Raw genomic sequence first — 7,116 nt, 5'->3', positions numbered from 1 at the left:
ACCAGAAGGAAAGGATTTGAATGCATGAATGTTATTAAAAAAAAAAAGTGCTTCCATTATGGGTAGTAAATCCTCTACTGGCTACTTTTCTTTCCTCCAAACAGGCAAAATGTAGTCATGTTTTAGTGCTGTGAACGCACAGAGCTTGACTAAGAACAAGCTATTCCTCCCCTTGGTCTCCTGTTTGTCTGTCTTACTGATTTTTTCCTGCTGCAGCTCATTTCAATTGTTACAAAAAGCCTTCCCCTGAATATTATGATTCCAAAGCAATAATGTACAACTGCAATCTTAAATAACCAAAACTCCACTCAACATGCTGCTAGATCCCTGGAGAGAATTAGCTGGCGAGACTATGTAATAAGTTTTTGCACATGGGAAAATGACTAAGCAAGGAGGTGCAATCTCGGCTTCTTGGGCAGGTCCATTTTGTTTTATGTGTCTGAGCTGCTGAGTTTATTGTGGGACAGCAGCATGCCGAGAGGCTTTCCAAAAGGCTCCGACTGCTTGATGGCTGGATGTCGTCATAAGTTATCTTTTTACTACCACTCAAGATTTGAGGTGGGGGAATTCTTCTTTATTGATAAACAGACTTTCCGCAGAGACTAAGGTCTCTAAAATAGATAATTATCAGGTGATTTTCAAGTAGTGCAGGGTCGGATATTTCAGAGAGTGCTATCACCATACATCTATAACCTGTGGGCTGTGTCAGCTTCTTGAGCACGTTGAGAACAATATCCCTGTTAGTTTTACAGTGCATTAGGTCTCTTTTTAGAATAAATTTGGTTTACGCAAGCGGGATTGATTGCATCCAAATGAAAGAGTAAACACAATGCGGGAGCTGCGAGGAGATAAAGGGAAGTGTTGGAGGAAGAATTTGAATTTTTAAACTAGTGGAGATGAGGTGACAGAACAAAAGATGTCATACATAACCCAGGGAAAGTGGCTGTAATAAATAAGTGGGGTAGTACAGCACAAAATATTCAGCAGTAAAGCATGATGGCTTGAAAAGGGGAGAGATGCAGAAGGAAGTAAGGACCTGATTTAGCATCACTGGTCAGAATAGTAAGTAAGCATGAGTTTAAATTCTACTGAAATCAATGGGCCTTGAGCACTGACTTAAACACGTATTTGAGCTCTGTTCTGAACAGGCTGGGTATAGTACGCACATGATTAAATGTCTTTCTGAATTGAAGATGGAGATGAGCTCAGGAAGAAAGAGCAAATCCTAGACAATGACAAGATGGTCACTCAGCAGAAATTCCTATCAGGTCTATAGTGCATACTAGAGAATATGGGGGAAAAATGGAGATGCCCCAAGTATATGTAAAGATGAAATATTACAGTGATGTTGGCTTCAAGGAAATGTGATGGCAAATGAAATTCACTGGGAATACATATTGAGCAATGCAGCTGTTTAGAAGGAGATAGTAATAATGCATAAACTAGACAGAACAAGTACTCTAGGGTAAGAAAGAGTCTGAGAGTTCAGGCCTGAGACAGGATACCCAGAAGTGAGGCAAAGTTGTTTTCCCTATGGCAGTGTCAGACCCCTGCCAGACGTGCAGGTAACGGCACGATGGGATCCCATGCACAATCCACACACTCGTGCTTCCTGCCATGCCACATATGCATGGGAGAAGGCGTGATTGGGGGAAATCAGGCATTAGATCCCATCACACCTTATTGCTGGGGAGCCCTGGAGCATGATCCTGGGCTCCCCCGGCATGGGCAAGCAGCAAGCTCCTGTAACTGGCAGCCCCCTCAACTGGGGCTCCCAGCTACACCGGTGCACCATGCACTCCCCGGGCTGGAAGCCCTGTCAGCTGATGGGGCTTCCAGGAACAGGGGCAGACCATGGACTGAAAGGGGCCTCTTATACCAAGTCCAGTCCCCAACGTTTGCAGACAGCCACTTACCCAAGGACATTAATTGCAGCTCCCCTGCTGCCAAATTGCCAGACCCAAGGGGAGACCTGTGGGCCAGAAGATGTGCTAGAACATGCTAGCACAAAATGGCACCAGTGCATGGCGTCACTTCATGGCCAGATCTGGCCCATGGATCAACCCCGTGCCCATCATCCAGCTCATGGGGCTGGAAGATTGAGCCCCATTGGTTTCATATATGTTCAGAGGATCCATACTACAGAAGAAGGAAAAAGCCCCTGCAGTCCTTGCCAGTTGAGTTAAAGGAAAAATTCCTTCCTGACCTCAAATTTAATAATTGGTATGGCCTGGATCTCAAGAAAGCTTGGAATTAAGAACACACAATTTTTCTTAGCAAAGATATCCTCAAAGTGTGCAAGAGGTGTGAACATCAAAATATTCAAGAAACATGGTTTTGCAATAGTTCACATGGTTCACTATTGTGAACTTATAAAAAAATAGTCTGTAGTAACTTCCTGTAACTTGGTTGTATAAAACACAAAGAAGTCTACTACTGTTAATCAATAAAGCTGCAATATATAATGAAATGATTAAGCATGCTGTTTGTACTATACACAAATTAACTGACATATTAGACTGATGCTGCCATGATTCCTTTAAAGGCTGAACTGGAAATAAAGTAAAATACATAGCAAATGGAATTAAATCTAATTCAATAATGTTGTACTAGCCTCAGTCCATTTCTCCCCAATCAAACTGTAATAGGTTTTGTAATACTAATCATTAATGACTTGCAATTTGTAGAATAGATTTTAAACAATGGAGTCAGGCTACTCACTAGTCCCAATTTTCAAATGATGTTTTAATTTATTGTAATTACAGATTTTAATATATGATGAAGATTTCTTCCCAAAAACTGAATGCATTGAATCTAGTCCTGGCAATGTACAGTTCCTGCTTTGCAATCCTGCAATCCTTGTTCAGGCAAAAATCCCAATCAGAAGTTAGAAGAACTGCAAATGGAGTTGATTGGGGTTATTCAGCTGGGAAAACAAGTGGGCCAGATTTGCAACTCCACTGATGCTCCTTGAAGCCATAAGGGATTTACATTAATGTAATGGTCAGCAGAATGTGTCCCCATCTCTGTAGGTTTGCATTATCAAGTATTTGGGATACAAGGCTGAAAGTTTGGGGTACCTCATGTTAGTGTGCAACATTCATTTATATTGAAAGTGCTTTTTAGCAGGGATTACGGAAGTGTCCATTACACATTATTTTCATACTTCTGATAGCAAATATAATTTTGGGTTGAAAATGTTCCTTTGTCCATTTTTCTTATAATAAAAAAGAAGAAAACTGCACATCTCTTTTAACTGAATAAGAGTTAGTGATCTCAGGGAGGGTATCCTGAGACTGAAAAAGGTATCCCAAGACCATGTGGCCTAATGGATAGAGTGTCTGACTTCAGATCAGAAAACTGAGAGTTCAAGTCCCTTTATAGTTAGATCATTTTTCAAGCTTGAAAAATGGCAGCCTCATAACTAGCACCGCAAGGTACAATAGGAAGCTTTCTCTGACACTAGCCAATAGATAGGTTATTCCACAGCTCACCCGAAAGCCTATGGCATGCTTAGTTGTCTGTACACTTGATGCCAGAAGCATGGGAAATGAGCAGCAGGAACTGGCCCTCCTACTAACCAACAACCAATAGGATCTCATAGGGATCATGGAGACCTAGTGGGACTCCACCTATGACTGGACCACAGGCATAGGGGGATACACCTTGTATAGGAGGGATCATGTTGGGAAGAAGGGTGATGCAGTTGCTCTCTATGTGAGGGAACATTACACCTCCTTAGAAGAGAAGATTGGAAACAGAGAAGGGTGACTTGAGACCATCTGGGTCAAGATATGGGGAGAGCACGGGGAAGGGTATTTGACTGTAGGATTTTTGGATAGGCATCTGACCCCAGCACTCTTCAATTCAGAACAATACATAAGTATGTATCTAAGGCTGTGATTCTCAACCAGGGTGCCACAGCCTTGATATCTTTCCTTGGCTGCCCCAGGGTGCTATACCATGGTAGCACTGTTAGCTGTGTGTGTCACGGGACGGGGTCCTGTAGGATGGCCGTGGTCTTCCCCAGGCCCTCTTACCGTGTCAAGTTGGCCCAATGGGCACCCTCAGTTCTCACCCACCACATCTTTGATCAAATGATTGATAGGGAGGCTGCCTCTAAGTCCTCTTGAACATGGTTGAGATCGATTCCCAGGACTCCGTGGGTCCCTGGACCCCTGGTGGGTCCCGCTCCAGGATGGATGTCACAGTGGGTGTTTCAGGGCACCCTAGCCTTATGGACTAGGGATGGCTCCAACCACCCCTTTACCATGCCCCAAACCTCGCAGATGGAACTGACGTTCGGTCTGGGCCTTGTCATAATTTGGCCCCCTGGTCTTCCCTGGGCTCTTCACAGCCCTGTCTTGCACTGCACCCTCACTGGCGCTTGGGCTTTCTACAACCCTGTCTCGCTCTGTGCCTTCACTGGCGCTCAGGCTCTCCGCGGCCCTGTCTTGCACTACACCTTTACTGGTGTTCAGGCTCTCCGCGGCCCTGTCTCGCTCCGCGCCTCACGGGCGCCTGGGCTTTCCACAGCCCTGCAAAGTGCTGCACCCTCTCTGGTGCTGGGGGTCGGTGCACCCCCAAATGCTACACCCTCTCTGATGCTGGGGTCCCCACGCTGCCATGGGTCCCTTATGAGACCTCCTCCATCCCCTAATAGCCTCACCCAAGCCACCGGTCCTAAACGGCGAAAAAAAAACACAAGCCCCTGGGCTATAACATAAATTCAAGCCGCCCGGCTATAACATGATTCAAGCCACACCAGGGGTGCTCCGTCCCGCACCAGTATCAGAGGCTGTACCTGAAGTCAGGCCTCTCCCCTCTGGTTGCTCTGGGAGAGCTCCTTCCCCCTTGGCTGCTGGCAGGGAACTGCCATCCTGGCCACAGCCCTGGGGTTCATATATGAGCCAGGCCCTGCGGGCCACTATCTCATTCTAGCTGCCCTGGTAACCAGCAGCTGGGGGCTCCCCACTCGCTGCTAGGGCTCTTTCCATAGCAGTTTCCACTCTTTAAAGGAGCAGGGCACCTAAGGGCACTGTGCAAACATGATTCACATGATAAACCCAGAGTTTTCAAACAGGGATCTATAGTGTGAAGAAGATTTTGCCTTGCTGTCATCTTTCTGAGTTCTTTGCAATGGAAGAATTAAGCTAGTAGTCTTCTGTAGTCAAAACACAAGAGAAAAGTAACAGCTGGCATTTTTCAAGGCGTGTCTCGAGCCAAACTAGGGGTGCCTTAAGTCTAAAAAAGGTTGAGAATTACTCATATAAAGATGCCATCTGTCACAATACGGCCACCACAGGAATGGCTGTGATGTCCCTAGGGCACCGTGACGGTGCTGGCTCTGCCCTGTGGGCACCTACTAATCTCACCTGCCATGTCTTACTGGTATAACTGATGAATCAGGAGGCTTCCCTCAAGTTGCTGCTCAGTCATAGCCCTGACAGACTCCGCTAAACCCTGTGGGCACTCAGGAGGTGCCTTACAATACTCCCCTCCCCCCAAGCCTTATGGGCTAGATGCGTGTCTCCAAAACCTCCCTTTACCATGCCCCATGTCTTGCGGGTGGTAATTAAATGTTGTCCCTTTTAGGAGGCCTCTACCTAGCTCGGGCTCCTGTTATCACTAGACCCTGGGCCCTTGTAGCTGCATCCTCACTGGCGCTGGGCACTCTGCGAGCCCCATCCCTGCCCCCTCACCGGCCCTGGGCTCTCCGCATGGTAGTGTGCCCCAATGAGGCCTCCTCCTCCCCAATAGCCTCAGCCCGATCCACCGGTTCAAACAACCAAAAACATCAATATAAGCCCCTGGGACACAATGCAACAATACCCTGGGGTCCCCACTCTATCCCTTTTTAGAAGGCAAGCTTCGCTCTCAGTATAATGTGCCTCCCACCCATACGTACCTATGAGCTCCTATAGCCCCTTAATCCTACCAGCAGCAGAACAGGCAGTCAGGCATCTCCAAGTAGCTTTCTCTACCAGAGCTCCTTCCCCCTTGGCCAATGCCAGAGAGCTAACCCTCTAGGCCCGGCCCTGGGGCTTATACCTGCCCAGAGCCCTGCCTTCTTCCGGTCAGCTGACCAGGTGCAGGTGCAGGCTAATTCCCTCATTAGCCTGCTGCCACGGCAACCTGTACCTGCTGGGGTTCTACCTGGCTCCTAGGGCCCTCTCTCTAGGCAATTTCTGCCCTTAAAGGAGCAGGCACACTTCAGTGCCCTGCGACACCATCTAAGTATGGCAAAGTTACTGCACAGTGAGAACGTGGATTTACAGAGCACTAGCTAATATGCACTGAATCCCATATGGACACACCTAAACTCGGGACATAAAGACATTTAGAGTCACCTTAAAGGCCCCCCTTAAGCCCATAAGCAGTCATCTACATTGAAAACCCCTAATCACAATGCCTAGTGGGCAGCCCAGCTTAACTCAAGAAGCCATTCTGACTCTCAAAGGTCTAAGGTCAAGCCTGACGTCAGGCTCACCTGCCCCTAGCTACTGCCTAAAGCCGTGTTTCTCAACCTTTTTTTTTTTAGACACAAGGCACCCCTCAAGAGACTCATGGCACCTCTCAGAAAATGCCAGCTCTTACTTTTCACTTGTTTTTTGACTACAGAAGAATACTAGCATCCATCTTGTGTTGCAAAGAGCACAAAAAGACCACAGCAGGGCAACATGTTCTTGACACTATAGATTCCTATTCGAAAACTCTGGGTTTATCATGCAAATCGTATTTGCACAGCTAACATGCCATGGCATCCTGGTTTAGAATCACTTGTCTAGAGCTCATTTAGGGGCCTCAGGCCACCAACATAGTTGTGGAACATCTGGTCTGGGGTAGCCTCTCTGTTCCAGAGTTTGGGCACTTTGACACTCTGCTGCCGGTAATTAGAGTTAAGCACAGATGGAGGGACAAGTAGTCTGCTGACCAGTTCTTAGAAGGGCTTCGCTCTGCCATAAGGATGCATAACATATAGTGGATCCAAGGTCAGATAGAGGTGGAGAGGGAGAATTTATCTGAGTCACACTAGTTAAGAGCAAACTTCAGATTTAACCCTAAATATCAGTGTAGATATTCCCAAAAGTTTCTTTATGTGAGCTAATTTACTTC

Source organism: Alligator sinensis, unplaced genomic scaffold (assembly GCF_000455745.1).
Source record: "Alligator sinensis unplaced genomic scaffold, ASM45574v1 scaffold876_1, whole genome shotgun sequence".
In the NCBI taxonomy this organism is placed as follows: Eukaryota; Metazoa; Chordata; order Crocodylia; family Alligatoridae; genus Alligator; species Alligator sinensis.
Note: the sequence above shows the minus strand (reverse complement) of the source record.